Source organism: Talpa occidentalis, unplaced genomic scaffold, assembly GCF_014898055.3.
Source record: "Talpa occidentalis isolate TD23 unplaced genomic scaffold, MPIMG_talOcc4v2.1 talOcc4.8, whole genome shotgun sequence".
Classification (NCBI taxonomy): domain Eukaryota; kingdom Metazoa; phylum Chordata; class Mammalia; order Eulipotyphla; family Talpidae; genus Talpa; species Talpa occidentalis.
Window position 1 is genome coordinate 6,642,914 of NW_023605194.1, and position 15,737 is coordinate 6,658,650.

General features: G+C 50.3%; 1 protein-coding gene across 1 annotated transcript in view; it reads right to left on the reverse strand.

Annotated features, from left to right (window-relative positions):
• Positions 1-15,737, reverse strand: part of PLPP4 (phospholipid phosphatase 4) — a 101,878-nt gene that overhangs the window by 62,070 nt on the left and 24,071 nt on the right. The gene's annotated exons all lie outside the window — the stretch shown is intronic.

Consider the following 15,737-nt stretch of genomic DNA (forward strand, 5'->3'; position numbering starts at 1 on the left):
CAGGTGGCTAGAGAGAGCCAAGGGAGCTAGGGGACTGAAGCATGTGTGCCAGGGTAAGGAATGTGGTTTTCCAGTCAGTGAGGGATGGAATGATCACGATGGGGAGTGAGCAGAGCAGAGAAAGGGAGGCAGACACAGGGACTAGGGGGGTGAGCCGGAGACATGCGCAGAGTGACGGAGGGGCAGCGGGATGGAGAGACACCAGCGGCAGGTGGGCGGGTCTTAGGGGTTTCTGAGGCTTTGGGTTTGCACTTCCAGGAAAAGGAAAACCACCAGCCAAGGCGAGGAGCAGAGGGGTTGGGAGGCAGAGAGGAGGAAGCCAGCTGTCCTGTCCTCTGAGAGCCCATCAGGGTGCCCAACAGTCTTAGGGTAACCCCTGGGGCTCGGACAAACCCCAACATCAGCTCATCCTAAAGCCATCCCAGGCCCTGGACAGAATCAGCCTTGGTTTCTGCCCCAGACTCAGGCTTGTGTGTGACGATGACTGTGATGGTTTGTGTGACGGTTTGCAAGTCCCCTGGAGCGTGTGGGGGCAGGGGCCACTCCAGGGCGTGTCCTCCGAGTCCAGAAGGATGGCTCCCTGGCTACGTAGGGTCTGATGTCTATTTTGCAACTTTGAACAGGTGCTCCAGAAAATATTCTCCATTCAAGCAGCCTCCCACTGAACTCCAGTGTGATCTAGAGAGACCTAAATTCACTTGGGTTTTGCGTCTTTCTTTTTCCAGGTCCATCCCTCTCCCTCCTTCCCTCCCTCTCACTCCTTTAAGGTTTTACACTCTAAAGCTCATTTGTCCAGTCTCTGTAATTTCAAGAAGAAAGCAGGGCCACCCGGGACTGTTCTGCCAGCACTGTGCCCAGCAGCCCTGCCTGGCACATGAGCTACTAGTGAAGTACTTTCTAGATGGTGGAATGAACCAAGTCTCCACAGCCCGGAGCCAGAAGATTTCTGCAGAATCTCGTCATAAATGCACTGAGATTCCCTCTTGAGTAGGAAGCATCTCCTGCTAGCAACCGCACAAACCTCCAAGAGAAGGTGTGGGGGGCACAGGGCTGCCGGACACCTGCCCTCTGTCCCTCACCCTGTCACTAAGCTGCTCACACCAAGAATGAGCCACGTCTCCTCACCCAGCTCAGTGTCCAGAGTCAGGGGCACCCACTGGAGATGAGGCAGAAACCTTGGAGAGAGACTCCGACAGGATGGGGCCTGGGCGTGCGGATTTGAAGACACTCCCCAAGGTGACCCTGAAGGGTCCTGAGTGCCAGCACTGCACCAGAGGCCCCCTCAGAGACCTCCACCCTTGTCCCCAAGGAGACACTCGGTGATCTTACTGCACAGGCTCTGGAGTCAGGTCCGCCCTTGCTTACTCAAATGCCAGCTCTGGCTGTGTGGCTCCTAGTAAGTTCCTGAACATCTCTGAGCCTCAGTGCCCCCCACCCCCGCCATCTATAAAACGGGTGCACCTTACAGAGTGGGGATGAAAATTAAAAGAAAGGAGACAGAAACAGGGCCTCCCTGGTGGCGCAAGGGGTTGAGACGCAAGCTGCGAAGCTGTCCACAGCCACTGGAGCATGAGTTCGATCCCCAGCCACGGAGCTACCCACATGGCACAGCAGACCTCTCCTGACTCGCCCGCTGCTCCCCTCAGCAGTGGATTTCAGTCAGTCTGCCTGTTCTGTTCCCCACTCTGTCTCTGGTGAATCCTCTCAACCCCCGCACCTCTGGCCTGTACCCCAGTTCTTGCGTGCATAAATAAATAAATCTTTAAAAAAAGAGAGAGACACAGGAGGAGGACCCAGGATTTCATCACCATTACCATTTTACTGCAGGCTCCATCTGCAAGATTTACTGCACAGTTTTCAGGCTTGTTTTTATTTGATTTTGTGACAAGCTACTCACTGCTCCCAAGGGTCTTAAGACATTTTAAATAAAACTAAGGAAAAAGAAATTTGTTTGAAAGATGCTTCTAAGAATATAAAACCTACAAGTGAAAACAGCAGCATCCCCAGTACCCCAGTTACTTATTGCTCATTCAAATGCTGGCTCTGGCTGTGTGGTTCTTAGTGGTGGCAGAAAAAAATCACCCCGCAACTTCATGAGTCCAAACAACCATTTGTTTTTCTCATAATTTCGTGACTCAGGAAATCGAGCAGGCGGTTCTCACTTAAAATCTCTCACATGGTCATGGTGGCCAGACATCAGCCGGGCTGCATCACCATGGACTTGACACTGGACATCAGAAGGTCACAGCCAGGGCGAGGTGGATGCTGCAGTCGGCTGGGGTCTGCCTGGAGCAACACACACAACCCCAAGCACTGTGCTCAGAATCCTCCCTGGCTGCTGGCAGCACCCAGAATGTATCCCAAGAGAACCAGGGAGAAGCCAAAGGGTTTTCCTGCCCTAGCCTGTGTTTTCCACCATATTCTATTGGTCTATTGGCTACAAGTGAGTCACAAGGTCAGCCCAGGTTCAAGGAAGGGAGACAGGACCCACCTGTTGGCAGGGGTGTGGCAAGGCAAAGTAGAAGGTTGCTGTGCTGCAGCCACCTTTAAAATACAATGTCCTCCAGGGTGTCATCACCTTTGCCTCCACAGTGCACACTCCCAAACCACCCCCCAAAAACCAAATCCCATTGTTTTGCCAAACAGTAGTTAACAGGTCAGAGCAACGGAATCCTGTCCTTCTGTTAGGGGGAAAAGGCTGTCCTAAAGCTAATCCCATACAGGCTTTGTGGACTCCACCCCCACCCCAGGCCAAAGCCAAAGACACTGGGAACTCCAAATCCCATCCCCACCCAAGGGAAGGTGGCTGGGACCTGAGGGTGGGGTTAAGCAGCCAGGTTGATATAAAGGCAGACCCGTGGGCTTTGGGGGGGGTCCCCCATTTTGGCTCTCCGCCAGCTCGCAGCGTCCCGCCAGTTCTGAGAGTGCCTTTGGGTTTCCAGGTCGGCGGATCGGGTAGGACGCATTAAAGACTTTATTTCCCTATTTTCTCTCTGAGTTGTACATTTTCCTTATTTCCTTTTCCCTTGTAAATAAACCTTGTATTAACCTTTTGTGTGTGCCTGTAGTGGAGTATTCATAAGTCCCTTTTAAGCGCGCGGGTGAGGACCCACAGCCAGGAACCCGTTCAATATCGGGGCTGCCCTATAACACTTCCTCACCTGTCTCCCAGGTGTCACTGTCCTAGAGGCAAACATTCCAAGCCTCCTGCACCAGCCAAGCAAGCGCCTCACCCAGCCCAGGAGCTGCAGGCGGAGCAATGTATGGAGCACATTGTAGCCTCAGGGAGCAGGAGCACCAAGGAAGACCCTTCTTCAGCCACACTCCAGCCTGGTGTCTGCCTCTGAGGCCCAGACAGTGAGGCAGCCATCTAGAGAATATGTGTCCCAAAAAGCAAAGGGAGGCAGGGGCAGGCCAAGTGTATGGTGGAATGTTCAGGTGACATTACAGGCTATTTCCAAAAGAGGGTATGGCAGGCCTGGAGACACCCCTCAAGCTCTTTGGGAGTGGTGTGAAATCCAGGAGATGGAAAGCCGACTTCCGGATGGACAGCTCCGGTGGGGCCTCTGACGCCCTGCCAACCAGGCTCCCCGCCCACTGAGGCCTCCCTGGTCAACATCAGATCAGCATGTCCCAAAGGCCTATGTGCCAGGGACCAAGGTGGAGGTATAGGGTGGGGACTGGGGTTGGCGTGTCCAGAGGGCTTCGAGGTGAAGCTGCTCCCCTGTGGATGAAACCCTGAGTGGAAAGAGGCCAGGACACTGTCAGCTCCTGAGGATGTGATAAATATATGGAATCTTGGGCCCCAGCCCAGACCGACTGAATCAGAATCTTCATGTTTAACCAGAGCTCCAGGGCATTCTGGGGAGCAGCGCCGGTAGAGACGCCCAGCTTCCGGGAGAGCCCTGGCCTCCAATCTCAGTTACTCAAGAGCCAAGTTGGTCCATTTTGCCTGCTCTTTCCTCCATGGGCACTGCAACTGTCCTTTAGACTTTGTAAATGAACTCAGTTATTCTAGAAGAAACTTCATGTCATGCCTTAATTTTAAAATCGCCCTTCCCCCCAGTGAACAGCGGCAAACATCAACATAAGTTCACTGAGAAAAAGATTGTTACTAAAGTCCACCCCAAGGCCATCACCTCTGAGCAGAAGCAGGGTCTCTGCCAGGGTCGCAAGTCCTGCCTATGCAAGAGAGAGGACGGAGGCAGAAGGCAGAGGCAAGCGCCCTCTCCCTGGTGGCAGAGTCAGAAGGTCCCGTCCAGGAATGATCTGACCACCTGGCAAGTCCCTAAACCGCCACCTGTGGTGGAGGCAGAAAAACAAAGTGGAAAAGCACAAATGAGGGCCTCCTCGGTGGCACAGCGGGTTGAGCACAGCGTTGTGAAGCTGTCCGCAGCCTCTGCAGCGCAGTTCGATTCCCAGCCGGCCAGGGGGATTCCCACATGGCGTGGCAGACCTCTCCTGTCTCGCCCGCTGCTCCCCTCAGCAGTGTTTTCAGTCCGTCTGCCTGTTCTGCTCCCCGCTCTGTCTCTGGTGAATCCTCTCACCCTCCCACGCCTCTGGCCCATACCCCAGTGCTTGTATAAATAAATAAATCTTTAAAAAATTTTAAAAAGAAAGAAAGGCACAAGTAACTCCAGAGCGCAGCCACCCGAGCCCCTGGGTATAGAAGAAACAGCCCCAGCTGCACAGCCCAGGCCAGGAACAGCCGAGCCCTTGAGCTTTCAAGGCTGAAGAAAGCGCAGCAACTCCCTGACCTTGGCATGCGTGTAAAACTGAGCTGACTTTTATTTCCAATAAAAATAATGCAGGTAACCACATCTCGATGCACGGAAAGGCTCTGAGAGATGGCTCGGCGTGAGAGTTCTCATTCTCCGGGGATGAGGCCCAAGCCTGTCCACACAAGGACACACACACACTCTCAATCACACAGAGAGACATGGGTGACACACACACAGTCACACATGTACTTACACGCTTACACATGTGCACTCACATGCACAGTCACACATGACAGTCAGGGAATGATTCTAACAAGCCAGTGACACCTTCCTGTGTCCTCCAGGCACTGCGTAGCCTGCCTCCCGGGCCCTGTTCTGCTTGGATGGGGTCCCGCATGTCCTCCTCCCTGGGATGTCAGCACACAGGACTAATGGGCAGCTGCCAATCTCATCACCCCATGCCAGGTGCCATCTACGACCATCTCTCAACCCCCTTCATCACTCACGTCTTGAATAGGAGATGACAGCATGGACTCCACGGCCATGCCCTGTTAAACATGGCAGGACAGATGCGGCCGGGGTGGAGTGCTGGAGGGAAAGTGTGGGCCAAAGCTGAGACCATTGACCCCTCCAGGTCCTGGGAGGTCAGGCAGAGGACCCGGCTCAGGCCGCTCGCATAAAGCAAAGCTACCAACTCAAAGACTCTACCTGCTCACAAGGACTCTTCTCCAACCTTCCGAAAAATGGCACTAAACCTGCCTCCCCTCCCTGTGGTCTCCAGAGCTGTGAACACACCCTGGTGTGCCCCCCCAAACAGGCGACATGGAGACAGAAGCCGTGGCAGGTACACTCTGAACCCAAATAATAAACCCTTGGACCTAAGTTCCAGTTGGTAGGAAATCCAGGGTCCGAGAAATAAGTCAAAGACCCTCCAGGCAACAGACAGACGAGTTCAGGAGTAGCACTGCAGGGAACATTCTAGACGGAAGCATCTGAAGAGACAAGACCACCGAATGGAACATAAATGCATTGACAAGATCCTGGGTCAAGGCAAATGGAAAGGAAACTCTGAGGAAGGCTGGGGAGATTTGGGGACGGCAGAGTGACCTGAATATTAAACGATATTAAGGAAATATCCATTTCCTGTGCTAGGGTAATGACACAGATAAGATTTTTAGAAAAAGAACATTTAGGGGGATTAGGACAAGCTGTGGCAGCAACTTCCTTTCAAATAGTTCCGGAAAATGTTATGTAAACGCATCAACACGGAGAGCAAGCAACTAGGGTGAGAAGGTGAATTGCTACATGGAGGTACATGGGGGATCCTTTAGCCCTTTCCACTTTCCTATTTGAAACCGTTGGCAGGATAACACGTAGGCGCAGAGAGAGCCAGCAGCAGGACTCCAACAGAGGGGGAAGAGCACCAGGGAGGTGTGGACAAGAACACAGGTGAGCGGCCAGGCCGGGGGCGCTGACCAGCCCAAGCTCCACCCCTGCCACTGACCAGCTGTGTGACCTCAGGCAAGCTGCGCCCCCTCTCTGAGTCCTTGAGTCCTGGCTGCCTCCTCTGTGGCTGGAGATACCCAGGCCACTCAGCCAGTGGGCAGCAGGGGAGGGGCAGGGCGGGTAATAGGGGTGAGGAAGCAGGTGGACTGTCCAGGCAGGCTGCTCTGCTCAGCACAGTCCCGGCCCCAGGGGTGGTCTCTTGGAGCAACGGCATATTCAAGACACCCCTGCAATGAGGCACAGGCATAAAGGGAAGCACATTCTGCAGAAACACAATGTTCAGAGCCCATAAAATCACCCCAGAAATCCAAACGTTACTGAAACTCTTTCCAAACATTTCAACAGAGGGCGCCTCCCCTTTGGAAGCAAATTACCGGAGACTGAAGATGTTTTCAGGACCTGAACTCAAACCCAAACTCCTGTGACCATGAACCCAGGCCGTAAAAGTGAACACGCCCACCGGGCGGGTCCACCTGGGGCGTCCTGACCTGAGTCAAGCGGCTGAGTCCTCCCCAAGCGCAAAACGGGCCACCCCCCTGCTGGGAAGCTGTGAGGATGTGAGATCACTGCGTCCCCCAGCAACTCAACGAGGGGCACCCACTCTGCCAGTCACGGGCAGACTGAAATGAAAACCAGACCCTTGAGTTCATGCCATCAGATGTTTTTAGGCGGGCAGTTGAAGGCTTTGTGTTTTCATGTTCTCGTTGATTAAAGTTGCTTTTTGTGAAGTATTACATGTGAGTGACGCCCTGTGATTTGCCTTAAAATACTCCACCAAAAGGAAAAAAAAGGCAAAGGAGGGAACAGTGGGGGAGAGAAGATGGACTCACTGGTGGAGAGGGTTTGAAAATTTCCACAGCAAAGTGATTCTTGGAATGATTTCGTTCACTGGTCAAAAAGACACTACACAAGTGAGTGTTTTATCAGCCACGGCAACTGATATTCTTGAAAAGTCTTATTAGCTTTGATTGAATTTCAGTGAAGTGTGACAATGGGGAGAGCAATAAAAAAAAATTAGGAAGGAGAAAGGAGGGCGGGAGAAAATCAGAAGCAGAAGGAAGGAGAGAAATGGCAGGAGGTCAGGTCATTCACAAAATGAGTTTCCTGCACACTGGATGGACCAGGGGCGCCTCAGGAGTCTGGAGGTGAGGGCTCCTCTCCCTGCCGCTGATGGCACCCAGACTGGATGCCGCAAAGCAGAGGCCTAATGCTGATGAGGGGCAGGTGAGAGACTCCTTCAGGAAGGTGACAAGGGTGGAGCCAGGCCACGGGCTCAGGACTCAGCCTCTCACTGGCTGCCAGGCTTCCCAGAGCCTGGACCCCACCCCAACACAAGCTGGGTCCCCTTGACCAGCAGAGCCAACAGTTCAGAGTCCTCCACACTGAGCCCCTCCGGGTGAGCCACATTTCCCAAAGGAAAATTAGGTTTGGTGCAGGGAGCACTGAGTTGTACCCAAGTCACAGATGAACAAAACCAGTCCAAAGAAAAGACCAGTAAAAGACAGAAGCAGGAAAATGTGTTTCTTTGCTGAAAGACTTCAGTCTCCAATAAATCTCTGACTCCAAAATGTCCACTTAATTTATTCCTGAATTAAGTGGGAGTCCTTGGGAATTTCTAATGTATTCTAGAACATTCTACAGACCCAGTAAAGCAGGTCCAAGATCCCAGGACACACCACTGAGCAGAGACTGGGGGCTGGTGAGTGCAGGGGACAGAATGCTACTCAAGACTCCAGGAAAAACACAGAGAAGAGAGAATTTAATCTGAAGGGGTTTCTGAGCTATAATTTTAATTAAAATATACCACTCAGAGAGCACTTGTTCCTGAACAGGGGCCTGTGAAGTGTCTTTCTGAGATTTTCCTCTCATATAACCTCATCAGAATACCCCTGGTGTGTCAGTGAGCAGCAGCACAGAGTTGGCCAGGCCTTCCTTACCCAAGACGTTGGCAGAAATCAGCACTCATGACCTTAAAGAAGTCCCTGGCCATTCTCCCCACGACTTTTCCTCCCTCAGAGGGATAAGGCCTTGGAGTCCTAGAATGGTGTTCAGCTGGGTGGGCAGGCAAGAGGAGGCACGTGCATGAGATGGCACAGGCATGACTCTAAGGCCGAGGACCCAAGACAGACATGATCAGACGAGAAGCTGATGGCAGGGACTCAGGGCTGACAACATAGGAGTGTGAGACAAGGCCAAGGTCTGGAGAAGGCAGAAGCTTCCCCTCCCCCGAGGAAGGCCGGATCTGTGAGTTTTAAGCAGATCAGGAACTCTCCTTTTTGGCCCATTTTTGTTTTATTTTGTTTTGGGTTTTGTTGTTTTTTTGTTGGTTTTTGTTTGTTTGTTTGTTTGTTTTTTGCCAACTGTGAGCATCACTAAGTGTTTTCATGACCACCTTCTCTTCAAACCCTGAATTCCTCATGCAAGATCAGTGGGAAGACAGCTCGTGCATCTGGGCTTGATTTGGGGGCACTGGAGATGTCCCCATGCTGGTGTCTGCAGCCCCACACTCATCAGCTCCTAAGCCCAGGACCAACCATTGGTATGAGTGGGCTCCATAGCTGGGACCAAGCTGCTCGCTCAAAAACTCCCTAAGAAAACTGTGAACAACCAGTTCATGGTCAGTGCTGCAGGATGGGTGCTGAAATGTAAGGGTCAGAGAAACAACGGCTCCAAGAGGCAGCAAGGAACCTTGTCTGCTTTTGATCAGAGCTGTAGTGCCAGGGCCCAGCATGTAGTAGGTGCTCAAGACTAACCAATAAATCCTTGGCAGTTGTTTCAATAAGAAGCCAATCCTCTGTCGCCGCCTCTCAAGTCCGAGGCTGGCAGCTGGCTGCCCCTGCACGGAAAGCAGCCTGCTGCTGTGTTTGTTTTGAGCTGCTCAGTGTTTGTGGGTTGTTTGTTTTTTTTAATGTGTAAGTCATAACCAATATTTAAAGCCCAGTAGCTCTTGCAGCATAATATGAATTTCTGGCTTCCACTGAAATTTTTGGTCTGGCCACCTTGGACCCGCGAGCCTCCAAGGCAACAGAGGATCTGAAAAGGGCCGCCCACTTTGGCTGGGCCAGGCGCTGTCCAGGGTCCTGTCGCCCCGACGGCGCCCAATTGTCTGTGACTCCTTCATCCATCTGTGCAGTGTGACATTTGCCCTCTTGTGGCTGCTTTAGGCTGGCTGTTGGTTGACCTGTGAGCTGTGGTGGTATTTAATAGTTCCCACGACCCTGTGGGTCCACTCTATGAAGCCAGCTCCCTGCAGACAAAGGTGTCTCTCTCTTCTCAGGGAGTCGGGCTTTGTGGGGTGGCCCATCTGCTGAGTGGTACATTGGCACCAACCAGGCCACAGCAACCAGGCCACAGTCCCCTCCAACACCATCACCAACACCACCATGTCAGATCAATCTGCAAGCCTTAGTCTGTTCTTCCTCTGTCCCAAGGGATGAGTTGACCCAGCATGCAGAATGGGGTTTATACATCATAGATTCCCGAATGGCTCATCATTCACATATTAAATGAGATGTCATGTCTTTCAGAGACATCCAGAAGGAAAGGAGGAAGAGAAAGCAAGGGAGGGGCTTGGAAGGAGGGAGGGACCAGGAGGAAAGTAGGGAGAGAGGACCAGTTGATCACTTACTGAGTGCTCCCAACCCACCAACAGCCTGCTAGGCACCTCTTCCACCTTATCTCAATCACTCTGCACCACCAAAATGTAGGCACTCTTATCCCTACTTTCCAGGGAGTGAAACTGAGGCTCAGAGAGGTTTCTTGACTTGCACAAGGTCAGTCAGCTAAGAAACAGCAAAACTGGGACCCAAACTCAGGTTTCCTAAACATAACCCTGGACTGGTTCCACTCCCACCACTTTTGGTAAATGAGCACATTGAGGTGGGAGTGGGGACAGTGGGTGGGCTCAACCTGGTGGAGGGGGCAGTGGATGGACCCTGAAGATACAGGTTGGGATGCAGTATGGGGTGCAGGCTGACACAGGTTAGTAGCAGGTTGAACGAGGAATCAAAAGAGCTAACCAGCCATGACTCCGCACTGATTATTTTATAATTTAGGAACTCACTCACCCTTCAATGTTGTTACTTCTTTATGGGTAAAATGGAAATCCATTCACTTAGTCAATCATTCATTTGCAGTACAGCGAAGAGTTCAAGGAAAAGCATAGGTTTTGAAACAAGCTTCCTTGGGTCTGACCTTGGGCAAATCACCTGAGTTCTGTGTGCTTCAACTGTAAAAGGACTTAATAATTGAGATGACTGGCACATAGTAAGCAGGCCCGATAAATGTTATCTTTTACTCATTCATTCAGTCAGTCTCTTATTCATTCAGCGAGCACTAACACCCAACCCACTGAGAAGATTTTGTGACCCTCCTCAAAAGGAGATAGTGTTGACTCTGGGTCACTCTGGGTCCTTTCCCTCCTGTCCAGTCCCTCCATGAATGATGTTGGCCCAGGAGGCCATCCTGCAATTCTGTGGTAAGTACAACACCTGCTCTGGGGACCAGGACAGTCCCTGATTTTTTTCTGGTCTTCCCAAATTGACATCTACACCCCTGAGTTCATTCTCCTCCTGGATTCAATTGCCAGTAACTTCTGGGATCACAGCTGTTGGTTCCCTTTTGGCATCTGAAACAAAGCAAGTCCCAAGAGGGCAGTAGCGACCAACACTGGAGGCCAGAACACATCTGCTCTATTCGTGACTCAACTATTAAGTCAATGTGAGTAATTCATTTAATCTCTCTCTTCCCCTCATTGTTCTCATTAAGAAACAGGACTGGGTGACTTCAGAGTTTTCTTTCTGTCTGAACACTGCAAATCTTCCCTCCCATACAGCGGAGAACCTAATAGATAGGGAGCACTTTTTCCTATGTCCCAGAGGCAGAATTATGTGCTAACAAATCACTTGATTCAGACTTGACCAAAACCTTACAAGTTTATTTTGCCTGTTATAAAAATGAGTTAAAGAAGTGCTGACTGAAGCCACAGTGAAGCATCACCTCACACCTATCAGAATGGCGGCCAATAAAGAGACAAGAAGGCAGAGAAAAGGGAGCCCTTGTGCACTTCTGATGGGAATGTGAGTCGGTACAGACACTGTAAAAACAGTATGGAGGGTCCTCAAAAATTAAAGCTAGAACTACCATATGGCCCTGTGATCCCATTCTGGGTATTTAACCAAAGACAAAATGAGACAAAATGTTTTAACAGAGACAACAGAGACAAATGATTTAACAGAGACAAAATGTTTTCACTCCCATGTGCACTGCAGCATCAGTCACAATAGCCAATACGGAAAACAGCCTAAGTGACCATCAAAGAACACAGAGCTACACATGCAGATAGAGCTGGATATATAGGAACATTATAGGAGCTGTGTATATATATATATATATATATATATATATATATATATATATATAAACATTATTCAACCATAAGAAAGAGCATATGCCACTCCCAACAACACATTATGCCAAGTGAAATAAATCAGAGAAAGATAAATATCATATGGTATCACTTATTAATGAAATTTGAAAAGCCAAAAGCATAGAAGCAGAGAGTGGAATGGTGGTCACCAGGGCCTGAGGCAGAGAGAGTGATCAAAGAGTATAATTTCCAGTTAAAGACGCTTAGTTCTGGGGGCCTAATGCACAGCACAGTGACCATGTTAACAATACCGAGGGAGTAGCTCTAAAGTGTTCTCACCAAAAAAAGGCAAGAAAGATTCATCATGTGAAGTTAGCTAACCCCATGGTGGTAATCATTTTGCAATATGGAAGTGAATCCTGTCCACACACTGTACACCTTAAATGTATACATTCTATGTCAATGATATCTCAAGGAAGCAGGAAAAAGTTCACGTTCAATAATAACTGAGTTTAAAAAGTAGGTGACACCGTATGCTATGAAATAAGTCAATGTTATTTCTCTGACTTAAATGATTTCCTCAAGTTCTTTCACTTGTTATTCTACAAACAACATTGTGTCTTCAATGCGCAGCGCCCGGTAATCTGGTGACATGACCAACCAGAATGACCCCTTATAAAATACCCCAGGTATGTCTAAATACTATGCCCTCAGTTAGCAGAAGAGTTAGTACCTTCCCACCTATATACATTAATTGCTGTGTTTAGAAACATATAACAATAACACTCCCCAGCTGCCTCTAAAATATAAAAAAATTCAGACGCAGAAGAGTTATTCTCAACAGCCTCAACTTATTGGCCAACCTGCTAGACTTAGGAGACAGACTTCCCGGAATCTGTGGTCATTATTGGACGGTCTTAATTGGCTTCTGAGATTTTGCACAGCACTGCAAATTTGGATAATCAAGTTTGGGAAAGAGTGTAATCAAGCTGATTTATCCACAATTATCTCCCCCTATTATCCTCCTTGTTACCCCATTCTGCAATTACTTGCATGGAAAATTTTTATGTAATGGAGACATGAAGGAGAGAGCAGCAGGCCCCTTCTGAATCCCGCAGAGTGAGGGCTCAGCTCTGTCCAAGGGGCCCCATCGTCCCTACAGGGACAGCCCTGGGCAGGCTGACTTCAAGACAAGAAAAAGCCCAGCAAGCACCCATGCCAAAACTCACAAGCTCTTCTTACCCCACGCTCATTTGGAAACACAACTGCCATCTCCAGGAGAGGATTTGCTCCCTATCTGGTCGAGGAGTGGACAGCGCGGATCAAAGTCAGCTCAAAAGCCACAGTGGGAAAAAGCACCCACTGATACGTGCTACTGGCCTTGACACTTGAACTCTTGTTCTCTTCTTTTTATCAACAGTGATTCAAAACGACATTATTTATAGCATCTGGCATTCATGTGCCACACACTGTTCTGGGCCCTTTAAATGCACATGGCTTTCCAACCACACCGCCCTATGGAGTATTACCAGAACTGTCCCATTTTACAAATGGTCAAGCTGAGGCCACACAGGATTAATGCAGCCGATATCGGAGCCGCTGATCACACCCACTGAGTGGCCCTGCCTCATCAAGGGAGAAGATGGAGACAGAAGGGGTCCATGTTCACACAAGAAAGGGGCATTTGGAAAAGAAGCAAGGAAACACTAAAGAAACTGAAAGAGAGTCCCTTGCAGGCAGAAGTGGGGAACCATCCTGATTCAAGGCTGCAGAATCTGGAGGGTATACAAAGTCGGCAACCGGAGACCCTGGTCTCAGCTTGGTCACTCAGGGAATTGCAGATGGCACCTGCGATTCTGGGTAAGAGGGAGAGTGGGGGTATCCATCACCTGACACCTGGAAAGTGAGGATCTGGCTATACCTCTTCTCTGGCCCTGGGAGCTTTGACCCTGGTGTGTCATGACTTACCCTGAACCTTGGTTGGGGACCATGGTCTCTGAGCAGTGGCCATCAGAGGAGATGCCAAGGAACTGGACCTGGGGTCCCCCCCTACTGGCCAGTGGATCCACCTTGCCATTGTCCTCATTATTCACTCACTCCCTTACAGCCTCCTGGTCTCCCCAAACTGCCTTCTACTTTCCAAGCAGACTCCCGTGTCAGGAAATTGTACTTACGATTCCCTCTACCTGATATGTTCTCCCTAGTCTCCTGCCTGGCTGATTCCTCACGGCAGGACAAGCACCGGGAGCTACACATGGAAAATTAAAATCCATTGGTCTTCATGGAAATGCTCACCTACGTGTACAACAGAGTTCTAAGACTCCACCACAAACACACAGCTGAGAAGAGATGGACAAGGGCCGACTTTTGTCAAGGAGGCACTGTATTAAGTGCTGGATACTAATTCTACTTTTCACAGCTGAGGTTCAGAGAGGTGAAGTCATTGGACTGGAGTCCCACAGCTTGTAAGTGGCAGTGGAGACTGAGACCCAGGCCGTGTGACTTCTAGTCCGTACGGTCTTCCATCCGCCCACACAGTGACAGAAGACCAAGGTCTGCTGTTCACCAGCCAGATGAGCCTGCCCACTTGCTCTCCCGGGGTGGGGGTGTCAGGCCAGCATAGATCAAACACTGAGGCAGTGAAGGGTCAGTGACTGACCAGGAAACAGATTCTACAAGGCAGATGAATCCTTGCACTTACCAGGTTCTAGGTGAGGTGCTGCTGAACCTCAGCAGAGCAGAATCACAGCATCGGGGGTCCTTCAAGTAAGAACAAGCTTTAGTCATCAGCTACCTACTAGTTGGCTGACATGAAACAAGGGCTCAGAAACCTCACCTGCCAGTGGAGATGCCAGGAGCACCTGACCCCACAGGGAGTCTCGAGGACTCAGTTACTCAAAGTGAGCTGATGAGAGTGTGGTCATTACTATTACTAGCTTCCAGCATCTCCACTTCCAAGTTAAACATCCTCTCTGCGATTCAGCATTCATGGTTAGTGGGTGGCGTCCATCAAGGATACAGTCTGAGTGTTGCTGGATGGCTCCAGTGATTTCAAAATTCGTCCACTAAAGGAATGGAGTTTTCCCCTTCCCAACATCCCTGTGCTGTCCTGGAACCCCCAGGATGATGCACACACTCCTTCCTTGGTGGTCCACAGCTGGGCATGGTCTGGCTAAATGACCGATTCCATCACCTGGCGACAAGGTCTGCAAACCTGTCACTACCTGACTGCAACGGAGGCACAATATCTGACAGCACACGGCCCAGAACACACTCCAAGAATGGATATACTACCACCCAGGGTGTCCACTGGGTCCTGCTGTGTTCTGGCCACTGGTCACTCTGCTAAGGGCAGAGCATCTAACAAGCAGATACAGTCTCTGTCTCCTGTGATCCAAAGGGGAAGACACTGGGCACACAATTCATGATCACAGGGACGCAGGAGAACTATCTCACCACTTGAAGTAACTCCGCCTTGCAGACTCAGGAAAAGCTCATGGAGAAAACAACAGCCCAGCTATGTCTGGAAAACCAGTACAGGCTGGGATAGGATGTGGGAGGCAGGGGCAGTTGGGGAAAGAGCTCCATGCAGCTCTACAGAACAGAGCCATCCTGAGACCATACTGCTAGGAATCATGTTTAAGACATAATTAATTTTTTTCAAATAGCATCAGTGAAGCCCACGGCTTCCTCAGTCTTCTGTACACAAACAGACTTCAAATCCCACCCCCCGGCCTCACCCCCCACCCCCACAGCTGCTGGCGGGAGCTGCAGGACTTCACATGTAATCCTGTTAGGGTTTACCTTGTTAGTTTCAGACCCATCATTGCTGTCAAGATTTTTATGAATCTTGATTCTATTATCCTACATATTAGCCTTCCATCCTGGTTTTGTGTCATTCACAAATTTAATAAGCCTGCTTTCTACATCTTTATCCAAGTTGCCGATAACAACCTTGGACAGAGGAGGTCAGGTTCGGAGTCCTGAAGCATGGCCCCTGATGGCAAACCCTGGCTGCACTCCAGATCCACAGCATTGCCCATACTCTCTGCATACATGTTTGTTCCACCTCTAACTACTACATTTGCCAGAAGACATTCTCCTGTTGTATGCAAGGGGCGGGGGGGGGGAGTGGAGGGTAA